The sequence below is a fragment of the Aricia agestis genome, chromosome 15, assembly GCF_905147365.1.
Source record: "Aricia agestis chromosome 15, ilAriAges1.1, whole genome shotgun sequence".
NCBI lineage: Eukaryota > Metazoa > Arthropoda > Insecta > Lepidoptera > Lycaenidae > Aricia > Aricia agestis.
Window position 1 is genome coordinate 5,393,747 of NC_056420.1, and position 15,992 is coordinate 5,409,738.

Here is a 15,992-nt window from a genome sequence, read left to right on the forward strand (position 1 = left end):
AGTGTGTCAACATAATGATAACATCAAATAATTTGTGAAAATGAGATAAATGATTTATTCAAAGGACATCAGGTATTCTGGTCTAAAAATAAATAAATGCGCAGCGAGAACTAAGAATACATATTTCCAATAGCTAGGTTATTTACACCTTAAACTAATTTTATGAATTTAACACTGTTACTATACGTTTTTGGTAGTTATTTAAGTTTTCATACGTGGGTAACTCATAATAATAATAAATACTTACCTAATATAAAAAAATGCAGTTACAGGGTTAAGTCCATATATTTTTTAAGTTCTTAATATGGCCTAGCTATTTTATATAAGTAATCCTAGGTCTGGCTGTGCATCTTTTTTTTTATACTAACATTGTATGGAAATTGCCTGATGTCCTTTAGCTATCTCCACACTATGCGCTTTCGTCTTGAATTTTCGTCATCTTCTTTCATTCAACTTTGGTTTTGGCGCATTCAATAATTTGAATGCGTCAACGAACGCAACGCCAACTGTCATTTTTAACAACAAAGCGAAAGTTTTGGATACGGTCAGAGGGCATGCGTCGCGGGCATGCCTCACGGTCACTGTTGACTGCGCTATAACGCATGCCCTTGACGAACAGAAAAAGGCACAGTGTGGACAAAGCTTTTGAAAGCTTCCGTAATTGACTTTTGTATTAAAGTCTAAAAAGTCTGAACTCCAAAAAAAGATATGATTGTATAGTCATGATATCTTTTTTGGAGTCGGTTAATAAAGAAATTGTTACTAAATTTTATGAAATATGAGATCTTTTCACGTGAGAACTTTCCGACGATCGTGCATCGGGGGACTGGTTCCTTGTAGTCCTTAGGAACACTGCAATTTTTCGGAAAAATGTAGAGAATTCTGTTCATATCAACATAATAATATGAAGTAACTTTCGCCTTTTATTTTAGTGCGATATAATAAATAAAAAAATAAATGTCTGCCTAACAAACAAACCTGTTTAAGGGGTAATTTAAAAAATTTAGGGGCCTAACTACCTAACACTAGAACCATTACAACAAAAGTACTAATACTCTAGTGCATATCAGCTGTTCTGATGTTTTAAAGTTTTTGGTCTGGTTTTTCTATAAATGGAATGAAATTATGACTGGCAATAGTGTTAAGTTGGTAGCCCTTAACCAAAACCAAAACAGGACATCACTCAACTTATTTTATAGCAATAATTAATTATAGCTACTATTATAACCAATTAATATATCGAACCAAAAAGGATAACACGACCAGCTTTAATTACGTATGTCCGTTAGAGGGTCGAGTCTAGAGCCTTTGATTACTTCTTGATCCTCAATCAAGAAGTAATCAAAGTTGACTGATTGACTCTAATGTGATATAATATTATACTATATACACTATATAAAGGTACAAATATTATATTATGTTCGGTGCCGCGGGAATCCTATATCTTGTAAAGATAAAAATTTGCGAGGTGTCAAGGGACATCCGAATGGAACGAAGTTATTTCTCATGTTCAAAAAACCTGTATACATATATATTATACACTCAAAAAATGTTTAAAAACGCAGTCTATTGACGCCCAGGAATACTAACAAGGCGTCGCTGTTTATTTTCAAAAAACGCCATCTAGTTGACGCACAGGAATAATATCAACGCTCTCTGCCCCTAGTCCCTAACTCCCTACCATGCTGATACTAATAAAAAAATGTCGAGGTCAAATATCGTTCTGTCTAGCCTCCTTTACGCCGAATGCGCGATAAGGAACTTCGTGCCAAGAGTAGGTAAGGCTTTAATTGATATTACAAGATAACAAGATGTTGCCTGCGACTCTGCAGTCTGCATGCATAAATAAAATCTCTGGTCTTCTGCACAGAATTTCATCAATATCGATGTAGCACTTGCGGAGCTTTTCCAATATAAATAGTATTGTTGTTTCTATGTAATTATTACATAGAAACATTTTTTTCTTCCATATAATAATATGAATACAGAATAACAAAAGTAACCGCATTTGGTTTAGATATTTATAAAGCAAACATTTAAGCGACACGTGTAATTATTAAACACAGCAGATGTTTTTCATTCACAAAGTTAATTTTCCATTAGAAAACTTTTATATAATTTTTAAATAATCAAATATTCACAAAGATATTACGTTTCTCGTATTCCGTAATATTTCGTAACATTTCGGAACAAATACTTTAGTTCCGTTCGCTCACGTAGCCATCGCTGAAGTTATGATGGTTGTAAAATTGAATTTCGACATTCCCGTACATACAACCGCACCGCATAATAATTGTTTATGATGTCGTTGACGTGCAATATGTAGGGACGACGCATACGTACACTCATAATGAAACAGTCATAAAAATTTATGAAAATCCGAATATAATATGAAAGTAAAGTCAAAGCTGATGTCAATGAGCTAAAACACTCTCGTTTCTAAACAATAATAATTATTACACGTATCTTTTCTACCGTTTCCGAGTAACGAATATACTGTAAGTGTATAGTTATACTCAAAAAGCTAATAACAAAACTTCGTGTAGACTCTTAGAGTATATTATTTACTTGATAAGAAACCCAACTGATTATTTATTATTTTTTATAAGTACTACTATTATAAATGCGAAAGCATATCTGTCTGTCTGCATGCATAAACCACTGAGGCAATTCTCTCGAAAGGTGTAAAATATATACTTAGACTCCAGGTAAAGGACATGATTAGTTTTCGTCCCAAAAAAACATACAGTTCCAACTTCCACGCGACAACTTTGCAACGTAATTTTGTTAGATTAGAGGTATCTGGTATTGTATGTACTTCAATGGTGACCCGAAAACAACAGTTATACTCATCAGTTAAGTTGGTAATGCAGTTAGGTTTAAATATAGTGAAGTAAAATATAACGGGCGTGTGGCGAATTAAATTTTAGAATTGTTGTTGAATAGAGTTACACAAATAAAATAAAAAAATGTTAGTAGTAGTTTAAAAAAACAATGATCTTATCCCAATCATACAAATATAAGTAATATGTATCAAGCGTATTACTTTTGATAACAAAGTTTATTATAATATAGGCTGTTTGCGGCGGCGTGAACGCGCGGTTTTTCAAGATGACAAGCAAAATATGTATGACAAATGACAGCGCATCGCGCCTCTTTTAAATAAACCGTTACATACATTTGCTTGTGATCTCGCGGTGTAGCGGCCAAACCACTCGTAACTCGTTCGGGCGGGCGCATATAAATCTAGTCTTACTGAAAATCGAATGAGCTTGTCCGAGCCATAACTTTCAACTAGCAAATTGACTAATGCTAAAGGTAAGGTATGATAAATACTTCCCCACTAATACTCTCGACGTTTGCACGTAAGTTACATGAGCAGTAACTCAAAGGGAAATGTGTATATAGTATTACTAGCTGTCCTGGCAAACGTTGCTTTGCCATAATATAAACCAAGTATTTCGCCCATATTATTTTATTGAAGTGACTAAATAAGTATGTCACCATGACAACGTCCATCGCTATCCCGTCCCACAAATAATGGTCGCCATCAGACTCGTGTTGTAATAATTTACTATTATTTATTCAACAAATGCACTTATCAATATAAAAAGTACCCAGTAGCCGATTCTCAGACAGACGTTGGTTAATGACAGTATAATAAAAATAATACAATTGGGTTTGTTCCGAAATTTAACCCAGCATACTGGCCATTCTTTATGACGTCTAGAATCAATGCCATACTATTGATCCAATCCAGAAAATACCAGTACAGTGACGTGTATGATGTGTTTGCGATTTCATGTTATCAAAATGTTACACTTATCTTAATAGTGGCACACCTTTACAATAATATGACGTCGGGTTCAAGACGTCATGAGCGTTGGCCAGTATACTGGGTTAAATTTCGGAACTCACGATATGTTATTATACCAAGGTTCAAGACTGCATCGAAGCTACTCGTATATCAAAACTGTTAATTTAGCAGATTCGACGTCCAGATATTTAACGTTAAACATACAACAGCAATTACGCGTCCAATACTATTTCGATTAGGAACTTCGTAACCGCAACGTACAAAGAATATATCTCCTAAACCGGACATAACGTAGCACGTAGTCTGTTCACAGATATTTTACCTTCAATTTATACGAAAGAAAACCTAATGTGGTTAAAATAAAGGTCATGTAAGCGATAAAATAGCTGTATACCAACTTCGGTAATTAGTAAGTTTGCGGTCCGACAGTGGTAGTTAGACCTTACATTGTTTGTACGGAGCCAGATTACGTTAAGTGACTACAGGAGTTATAATGATAAGTGACCTTTAACTTGGGTAATGATTGAGTTCAAAATTGCTAATTTTTTTTATGAAATAAGGGGGCAAACGAGAAAACGGGATGGAAAGCAACTTCCGTCGCCCATGGACACTCGCAGCATCAGAAGGGAATAGGGTAATAGGGGAGGGAATAGGGTAATAGGGGAGGGTAGGGAAGGGAAGGGAATAGGGATTGGGCCTCCGGTAAACTCACTCACTCGGCGAAACACAGCGTAAGCGCTGTTTCACGCCGGTTTTCTGTGAGAACGTGGTATTTCTCCGGTCGAGCCGGCCCATTCGTGCCGAAGCATGGCTCTCCCAGGTTAATATATGCTATTGCTAAATCAAAAAGCCTCGCGTTAAATATTGTCTAATATACCCTGTGTAACATAATATTCACGACATTTTAACACAACTAGAGATCGCCCAATGGTCGAAATTCGACTTTAAATTTAATTATCTTCTTCTTTTGGCTCCCTGTTTAATGAAGTATTGACTATTTTAGATTTAATAAAAAAACGACAATCCATTTTTAATTTGACAACAGACTTCAACCATAAACAAAAGATAGGCTTGTCATTCAAAAAGATGGTAGTGTGCACGTTGAAGTGTGTGTAATGTTTTATTAATTGTTAAAAAAATGTATGATAAAAGCATAATTTCAAAACAATATTAGCTCGATGCACTTATTCACCTTATAAACTATAATTGTGCAAAATTTCATTTAAGTACCTACGTTTCCGCATTTATCGTCAAAAGGGATCCAAAGTTTTTCGCTCGCGTATTTATAACTACTACTAGTACTAGAGATCGCCCAATAGTCGAAATTCGACCTTAGTTTCAACGACATTAGGACTACTACCTATATTTTGTAAAAAATATTGACTATCATTTTTTTTTCAACTCTTGTCTCTGGGACTTAGCTGATCTCAGACTGTTCGTGTAAGCATTGTCTAAAAAAAACTATAATCCATTTTCAATTTGTCAACTTGTTGTCAACAGACTTCAACCATAAATAAAAGAGTATTCGTATGTATAGGCTTGTCACTCAAAAATCTGTCATTTCTCATGTGTGGGTGTTGTAGTGTGTGTAATGTTTTATTTGTTAAAAAAATGTATGATAAAAGCATAATTTCAAAATAATATTAGTTCGATGCACTCCTTCACGATATAAACTATAACTGTGCAAAGTTTCATGCACCTACGTTTCCCCATTTTTCGTAAAAAGGGTTACAAAGTTTTTCGTTCGCGTATTAATATTGTGATAACTTAATCGGGTTGGCACAAGTAAGACAACAAATCCGTACTAATCCATACTAATATTATAAATGCAAAAGTGTGTCTGTCTGTCTGTCCGTCTGTCTGTCTGTCTTACCTCTTCACGCCCAAACCGCTAAACCGATTTGGCTGAAATTTGGCATGGAGATACTTTGAGTCCCGGGAAAGGACATAGGATACTTTTTGTCCTACAAAAATGCACGATTCCCGCGCGATAAACGAGTTTTGGCGCAACGGAGTTACGGGCGTCATCTAGTAATTATTATAAATATATTTAGGTGTGTCTGTCTTGATACCTCATCACGCGCAAACCGCTGGGCTGATTTTGCTGTTTGACAATTTGATTTTGTTTTGAGAAACTTTGACTTCCGGGAAAGGACATAATAATATATTTCCACTTTTTTGGTAAAAAGTGGCCCCGTGCGAGTTTCTTACGCCGGTTCTTCTCGCCGGGGTTAGTTCCCGAACCGGTGGTAGGCACCATGTAGACTTTCTGAGAACATTTGGTTCAAATTTATTCAGAATTAAAACAATTTTTATTTTATCTATATATATATATATATATATATATATAAAATTCAAAGGTGACTGACTGACATGGTGATCTATCAACGCACAGCCCAAACCACTGGACCGATCGGGCTGAAATTTGGCATGCAGGTAGATGATATGACGTAGGCATCCGCCAAGAAAGGATTTTGATTATAACGAGCTTTTGCCCGCGGCTTCGCTCGCGTTAAGAAGTATTATTATATACAAACTTTCATCCCCTATTTTAACCCCTTGGAGGTGGAATTGATCAAAATCCTTTCTTAGCGGATGCCTACGTCATAATATCTACCTGTATGCCAAGTTTCAGCCCGATCGGTCCAGTGGTTTGGGCTGTGCGTTGATAGATCACCATGTCAGTCAGTCACCTTTGAGTTTTATATATATAGATATGGTACTTTTAATTCCAGAAAAATGTACGTTTCCCGCGCCAAAAACGAATTTTGGCGCAATGGAGCGGGTGTCATCTAGTTCAGAAATACAGTAACTGAGCTTTTTACTTCGTCTAGTAGAGAAAGGAAATATTATGCCGTATGTAATTTTTAACAAGCAGCTAAGGGTTAATTGAGACCGCAACGCGATGAGGCGAGGCGAGGCAGATTTGACAGATTTCAATTGCGTGAGACGTCTTGCGAATCTGTCAAATCCATATAAATTTAGAAATGCATCTACGCGTCGCGTTGCGGTCTGAATCAACCCTAAGCAGTCTCTACAAATATTATTTCGAAAATTGTATTTAAACGGCAAATAATTTGGGCAATGAGTTTTGTATTTTGACTGCGACTTGACAGTTGGACAGGGCTAGGCTAATTGTAATCAAACTACTCGGCCTAACTAGAACTGTCAAATTAACTTTATAGTCTAGGGGACGTCCGTAACGATAAGTTATCTTAAGAGGATACACCAGGGGCGAGAGAAATTGAAAATAGGTATTTGAAAATGTATTGCTGTCTCACCAATCTCAAGTCTCCCACCGCAGAGCGCGATAAAGACAACACGACAAAAGTTCCAATAAAAGAACAGAAAATCTTCGATTCGTTGTCCGCTGATTCCTTCTCCAAAACTTAACCGATTTAAGTACTTTTTTCATTAAGAATTAAAGCAAGGCTTGAGCTGTGTTCCTATGTTTTATTTTTTTTGTATATTTTAGCCAGTTTTGTTTTCTGGGTGTTTGAACACAGAGGAAAATCGGGCCATTTTTTTGGGTTTTTGGACGTCCTTATCTTCTTTATTAATAAAATTATGAAAAAAAAGAAAACATAGGGACATGCTAATAGTGGCCATAGATATTCAGGAAAAAAATCATAACTCTACCGGCATTATCCAGGGAGGAAACAGGGGAGAGCGTTTGTATGGAAAAACGGCGGTGTGGAATCCTCTTTTATGTATCTATATCAAGATACAATTAATTAATTATTATTTAAATCTATCTATACATTTATAAATAAAAAGGAAATTTTGATTTTGTTAGTTTTGCTAAAAATCGATGATGGCTGAGCCGCTTCGGCTTATTTTAAGGCTTGAAATGTTTGTAGAAGTCCAGAGAAGGGTCGTACGATGAGAAAATATGAAAAAAATGCTAGTAAAATACTTAAAACAAGTTTTGCTTACCAAAGTGATACGAAGTTTACCGGGCTATCTAGTTTCTTAATATTATGCAGTAAATTATACTTTGTACATAGTTTAAAGGAGAAATGACTAATACACATTATAATTTTTGGAGAAAAACTACTCGATTTTAACGACTATTAACTGTTGCCTTAACTCAGTTTAAAAATTTTTAAATTTTCGTGACTTTCATTGTCAGAAAACAATCAGATAAAAATACTTTGTTTACATTAATTGTATTTGTTTGCTTATCATCTGCACTCCCCATGAAGAGATAAAATTGTTTCCAAAAAGGTTTGTATGTTGAAATAATAAAAACAATCAATGAATTGGCCAAATTTAATTTCACTACAAACAAAAACACTTTGATCTCAAAACATTTCACGTTACAAAAATAATAAGCTTTTACAATAACATGATGAAAATTTCCATTGCCTCCTGTACTACAAGAAATAATTATGTCTGTGAGAGGCACCTTAATAATATTGATACTTTAAGTTGTAGGTTAAGCTCTCTGGGCTATATTGCCTTATTTATTATCTCTAGAAGTGTAAACTATTTTAGTTCTACCCACTTTAAATGACTGTGTTTTCAGAAAAGTAGAGATATCTCTATGACTCATCCGTCAGTCACAGCCTAGTGGCAATTTGACATAATCTTTTTTACTAAAGAGTATAAACGGGCTCCACACTCGCGGCGCGAATTACGGGCGCGATTCACGGGCGCTACGCGCCATGTACACGACGCAGATAAATACGGCCATCTACACTTCCAATCTTAGCATTTACATTCGCGCATTTGAGTAAAATTGACGTTGAAGTCACTGTTGCCGCTGCTCTTACATAGTGTGCTTATCACAATGTCGCGGGCCAAAAAACAGACACTGGACGGGGAAAGCCGCGAAGCGCGAATGCGAACCCGTGAAACCCTCCACACTGGCAGCTCGCGGCCTTCGCGGGCTTTGCGCCGCGAGTGTTAAGCCCGCATTAGAGTTAGAGCCAGCGACAACCGGACCTTCGTCATCTCACTACACCTTTTCGATAGTAACGCACGTTTAGAAGAAAATACGCGCGTTGCTTTTGATAATTTTATAAATGTGATATATTTTTATTACTTATATTAATAAAAACGTTTATTATAAACTAGATAACGCCCGCAACTAAGTTGCGCCAAAATAAGTTTATCGCGCGGGATCCGTACATTTTTTCGAGATAAAAAGTACCCTATGTCCTTTCCCGTGACTCAAAGTATCTTCATACCCAGCAAAATCAGTTCAGCGGTTTGGGCGTGAAGAAGTAACAGACAGACACACTTTCGCATTTATATAAAATATCTTCTTATATATATAATTCTCGTGTCACAATGTTAGGCCGCGTACTCCTCCGAAACGGCTTTACTGATTTTAACCAAATTTTATAATATGCATATTCAGTGGGTCTGAGAATCGGCTACTGGGTACTTTTTATATTGATGATTAGTGCATTTGTTGAATAAATAATAGTAAATTATTACAACTCGAAACTAACGGCGACCATTGTTTGTGTGACGGGATAGCGATGGACGTTGCCACGGTAACATACTTATTTAGTCACTTCAATAAAATAATATGGGCAAAATACTTTATATGGCAAAGAAACGTTTGCCGGGACAGCTAGTATTAGTATAGAAATATAGATAGGAAAATCTAATCATCAGTTCTCAATAAGACACGCGGCAGTGCAGCATATTTTTATCTTTATTAGCTTAATTTGCAACAGCAGAAAATATTTCATAAAAAACACAAGGTCCCACCGAGATTTGAACTCGGATCGCTGGATTCAGAGTCCAGAGTGCTAACCATTACACCATGGGACCGTTACAGGATGTTTCGAATAAGCTTTCACTATCAGATGCACTGAAACACAGTTATTGATTTATCTCCAGCATTTCAAAGTTATTCTACCTCTGACATGACCTTTACGATAACGAAATAAGGACTACTTTTACATATGACCTTATAATCAGATCAGTAGTGTCGATGCTACGATTTAGCACATTATTTTTTATTTTATGGCTATCAAAGTCGAAGTTTTCAGAATCGATTGAGAACTATCACATGTTATCAGGTGCTTCGTCCGCTCATTTATACTTACTTTCTCATATCCATACTAATATTAATTAATATTATAAATGCGAAAGTGTGTCTGTCTGTCTGTCTATTACATCTTCACGCATAGGCCGCTGAAATGATATTTGCTGGGTATGGGGATACTTTAAGTCCCGGGAAAGGACATAGGATACTTTTTATCCCGGAAAAACTTACGGTTCTCGCAAATGAACGAAATTTGTCGCGACGGGGTTGCATGGGTGATCTAGTATAATAAAATATGATAATTACTATACTACATAATAATAATACAAATGCGAAAGCTTAATGTATTTCCTTTAAAGGTGGCCATACACGGGACAATTATCGTAACGATTTATCTCCTCGATGTTAAAATCGAACGACAAATTGTACGTGTGTAGCAATATCGATCGATTGGACGATTTTCTTGACGATCGATCGAAACGACAAATTACCCCGTGTATGGGCACCTTTGGACTCTTTAAGTTTTAACCATCGAATTTATTCAGATGAAATTTAGCATGGCAACACTTTGATTCTCGTAAAAGAACATAATATAATAGTTTGCGGGCAAAAACTAGTTATAAAATTCCACATTATGCATACTCAGTGCAACTATAATATATCAAGTGAGGCGGGCCGTATGTTCGTACGAGCGATTTAACTCGTATTATCCTGGCGTACCTAAATCATGCATTTTTCTCCATTTACGATATCCTCAATTATGCGAGAATTTCCCGAGGGAAAACAAGTGGACTTTGTCGTTATGTACCTTTTATTCTTTTTATCTCTATTCAAAGGATCGAACATAGTGTTTATAAATAAGAGTAAAAATGCATTGCAAAAATGAGACAATAATATATTTTATTTCTATAGTTAATGGAATCAGGCGTTACTTTGCGGAAATCCATAGTTTAAATTTAGTTTGTTATTATTTTCAGCAACATTCCGCGAAAACAACATTCGCGGAATGTTGCTGAAAATAATAACAAACTATTTTTTTTTTTTTCTTTTTTTATTTCTATTTTTTAGCATTTTAGTTTTTTGTACCTCCGTTGTCTGCGGACTTTGTCTGTCATGTTTGATTTTCCAATGTATCAGACCAAGTCAGGCAGATCTTGTACGGTCAATGACAGTGTATAGTTTTATTAGTAAGGGAGCTAGTATAAGGTAGCCAGGTTCTTTGATATTCATTCATTTACACCCCAAAAATACCTCAGCTTATTTCTTATGCTATTTTTCAAAGCAAGCTATAATATGGAGCCTTATTGAAGCTGGGCTTATGAGATAATCTGCAATATCCAGCCTGCCGTGTATTATGTAAATTGATAAGGTTCTCCAGCGTTATTCAAAATTAAAAGCAAACTCTTACAGCAACTTTCATTAAAGATGCCTATTAAACGTGTGAAAAGCCCTTTATGGGCGTGGAATTAATGCAGATTAGGTCTTAAATGTTAGATACATTTAAGGGTGCGTACAGTGATGAAAAACAACGTGCTTCTTTGAACATACCAGATGAAGACCGGACAAGAATGATAAAATAAAAGCGGCAAGAATCGTGTAGATACGATTTTAAAATTGTAATGTGAGGCATAACACTGCACCTAGAACTGGGCCGGATCTACCATATGGCTATTTGGGCTTAAGCCAAGGGCCCCATGAGTTCAAGGGCCCCCAGATATGTCAAGTCAAAGTCAAAAATAGATGATAATGCGAAGGAATTCATAATTTTATTAAATAAAACAAATCTTGTGGTTTGTACTTTGTATCCCTGCAAAAAAATTATGCAATTTAGGTGTTGGTACTACCATATACGAATTATTATTGTACTACGAACTGACATCATTAAAATGTTGTAGCCCAGTACCCCTAAGCTCACGGTCCGGCCCTGGCCTTAAATAATTCCTAACATTAGATACACCAATAAAAATATTAAAGGTGAGCTATTTAAAAAATCAATTTAATGTTTATCGTATTTACGATAATGGAGCATTTGAAAATAATATCTCTGTGAATACCCAAATCGCGGCACGCCAAAAACATTCACAATCCACAAAATGGTTTTCCGATAAGCAGGTCCGTCATCCGAATATTTAACGATGGACGTAAAACAAAGACAAAACAGATGGATCCGACTTGCCGTTATAGATCCCATTAGTCAGCGGAGGTGTGCCACCTGGGACGCCCGCATTGCAGATTGTTCAACATTTGTAAATATCATTTCAATCAAGTGCCAAATATGTACAGTACTCCCAAATTAATAATGCACATGGAAATCTTCGCTAATTGTCGTAATCACGAAAACAGCCGAATCTATGAAACGTAAGAGCCCCAATGCACTTGCATTTTGCACCTTGTTCAAAGGAAATAGAAGTAAATATCATATAGCCGGTGGCTGTCCGCTGTCGCCGGTCCGTCAATAAGTGCTATAACTCACCGGGAATCCATCGCGGCGTTACCATGGTAACGTCCAAGCAACGTCGGGCACCTCTACGATGTTTTTTTAAAGTTAAGTTAAAGCAGCGCTTGCAGCGACGTCGCGGGAAATACGACCGTTGCCGAAAAACTACGAAAATTTCTAGGCGCATTATCACTTTGGGAGCACTGTACCTACTACATGACGTCCACAATACCGTTGCACCAAAATTCGCGCGGGAACCTAACTTTTTTTGCGATAAAAATTATCCCATAACCTTTCCCGGGACTCAAAGTATCTCCGTACTAAATTTTGGCAAAATCGGTTCAGCGGTTTGGGCGTGAAGAGGTAACCGACAGACTGGCAGACACTTTCGTATGTAATATTAGTAAGGATGGACCAAAGAATTCGGGGGCTCGATTTAATGCATTTTTTCATCGTCAATCACCCTACAAAGACATGAGATAAGTATTTATTTAATTCTCACATATTCGAATGTGAGCTATATAATAGGACAGATTAAAAACCAAACAAGATATTTTGACCGCTAGGCGCTAACTGCAAGGGGTGCTCAGCAAACAGGGAAGTAACATAATGTGAAAAACCAGAGTTAGACCGGATTTTCCACCGGACCTGAGCGGTGCTGTGTTGCGAGGAATGTGTTTTGAGAACCAATAGCATCGCCGCGCTGAGCGATGTCATGGCAAAGTCATGTCAATGAAGCGATTCTATTGGTTTTCAAAAACACATTCCTCGTAACACAGCTCCGCTCAGCTCTGGTGGGAACTGGAAAGACAGCCTTAAATCTAGGTATTGTAATATCGCAAATACATACTGTTCGAAATATATTTAATTGATAAATCAGCTCCCAATCAAATTTTGTAAATAAAACCATTTTTTTGTTACACCCAACTTTATCGAAACAAAATTGGGGTTTTAAAATGTATAATTAAAAATAATAAGTATACTATCATTTTTGATATTCGTGAGGAACGTCGCACCTAATATTTAATTTGATACTTTATATAATTAATGAAAAAATGATTTCACACTTATAAATGATATTTCTAGGATAGTTATTATCTGTTTTAGCTAATCACTGTTATCAGGGTTGCCAAAAAAATATTTCAAAACTTTCTCAAAAAATATTAAAGGGAGACATCAATTATTGTGAATAGTCTATCCGACATAATATCAGGAGGTTATTAACATTAAGTTTATCCAATAAACAACTTTTTAATAATTGACACTTCTATGTGTCAAACCATATAACAACTATATAACTTTACGCGATTAAATCGATTTTTAAATGGTCTATTAGCAAATAAATAACAACGTTGTAGAAGCCATTATGATTTTATCGCTCTTTTAAACGGCATATTACAGCGAAGGATTGACATGTCATAATGCCGTAAGAACGAGTCATGTGTTTACGTTAAAACGTCACCAAAATGAGTGCCGTATTTGGGCCAACATTACTTGACTTTTACGGGCTTAAGAACGCTAAATGTCATTTGGTCAACATTGTATAGTGTCTGTTTTTAGCTTTTACTAACCGCCCCTTAACGGTGTTTTTCGTAACGGTATTTTTTGGTCATGTATATCTCTCAAGACAAAAACGTTCTTAGGACCCAAAGTTAATAAAAAAGTCTGGTATGTAGATGCTTTGAATCCCGGAAAAGGACATAGGATAGTTTATGTCTCAAAAAAAAAAACGTTTTTCGTGAGATAAACGAATTTTGGCGCAAGTAAGTTGCTGGTGTTATCTAGTTAAAATATAAATGTTTGTAGGAGCTCTTCCTTACTTCCAAAATGATCGCTGCTATATTACGAAGGGTTTACTAAGAAGGTTTTTATTAATCTATTTAGATGTCGGCCCTCGCAGCTAGACACATTAAAGTTAAGCACTTTTTGTTGAGACGTGCCAAATAACTTGAGTTACGACCAAAGGATGCATTGACATCTTAGTATGGTCTAATCACTAATGAAAGTGCAAAACCATATTGTCTAGAAAGTAATAAATTTGTCAAAAGACACAGGCAAACTATAACATCAATGCACCAAAAAAAGTTGTAGAACTGTATTTCATTTACTAATGCGTATTTTTATTTATAACTAGCTGTTGCCCGCGACTTCCTCCGCGTCAGCAAAATGTGATAACAAAGTTAATAAAAAAGAGAAAAAAATCCCCTTCTTAAGGTTCATTTATAAAAAAAGTGAAATAATATATCCTCCTCCTTTTCGGAAGTCGGTTAAAAAGTAGCCTAAGTTATTCCTTACTACATCAGCTATGTGCCTAAAAAAGTCCCGTCAAAATCGCTCCAGCCATTTCAGAGATTAGCCGGAACAAACAGACAGACAGACAGACATACAGACAAAAATTGTATACAATGTTGTTTTGGTGTCTGTACCCTATATACATTCATATTATGCATTTAGTAAAAAACGGTTCTTTCAATATTACAAACAGCACTCCAATTTTATTTATATGTATAGATGTATATATGTATAGATGACTAGATGTATAGATGGAGATTGTATAAAAATCGCCAATCATATAAAAGTATCACTATCAAATTTGGTGATTCCTTTTTAATTTATTCTGATTGAATTATATTGTGAATCGGTAAAAAACTTTCCTAAAATATTACTTTACTAAGTAGTATGCTATGTGGGTCAATCAATTTTTAAAGGTCCCGATCATAATTTTCTGCTATTTTTTTTTTGCTTCTTTTTCAGCATTTTATTATTTCATTTAGAAGAGGATTCTTCGTAGATTAAGATTATATAAGCAGCAGTTATGTTGATTAAACACATTTGTGGATTTAACTTCACTAACCGATCTTTTCACGGGACATGTACTTAACCTAAGCACTAAGGTAACAGATTATCCCATAATACTTAATTGAATGCAAAGCCTGTAAACCAATATTGTAATATCAACCCCGTACTAATACAAGGGTTACTACATTGCGCCAAAATTAATTTATCACTCGGGAACCATACATTTGCATGGAAAGCAACTTCCGTCGCCCATGGACACTCGCAGCATCAGAAGAGCTGCAGGTGCGTTGCCGGCCTTTTAAGAGGGAAAAGGGTAATAGGGGAGGGTAGGGAACGGAAGTAAATAGGGGAGGGTAGGGAAGGGAATTGGGCCTCGGGTAAACTCACTCACTCGGCGAAACACAGCGCAAGCGCTGTTTCACGCCGGTTTTCTGTGAGAAGGTGGTATTTCTCAGGTCGAGCCGGCCCATTCGTGCCGAAGCATGGCTCTCCCATGTTAAACTCTTTCGCGTTTATAATGTTAGTATGGATTACAGTTATACAACTTTAACAACATTTTGCTCTTGTTCGATGCGTTAAAGAGTCGTTTTACAGACAAGGGCAAAACACTGTTTAACAATAATGTGTTTCAACACAATGCAAATCTATTCATTAGTAACAAATATAATTATTTATCGCAAAATTAAACACAATCACAAAGCAGAGGTGTGTTCAAAGTAACAGTTTGTAGATTTCACCCTCTTTGATTAAGTTTTCGTTGCATTTGATACTTTGTCACCTGTCAAAATTCAAATAAGACTGTTATTATAGTGCAGGGCTGCCAAAACATACAAATCGTACAGAATAAATGTAAATATAGAAAATATGTGTTTTAGCTTTCTCTCTAAATCCGTTTTTCATATTTTGATTAAAACAGAAATGTTGGTTACAAAATG

At 35.9% G+C, this 15,992-nt stretch overlaps 1 non-coding gene across 1 annotated transcript; it reads right to left on the bottom strand.

Moving 5' to 3' along the window:
- Nucleotides 1-9,532: 9,532 nt before the first annotated feature.
- On the bottom strand, nucleotides 9,533-9,604 carry Trnaq-cug. The gene has a single exon. It is a non-coding gene; the product is annotated as a tRNA-Gln (tRNA).
- Between the last annotated feature and the right edge of the window lie 6,388 nt (nucleotides 9,605-15,992).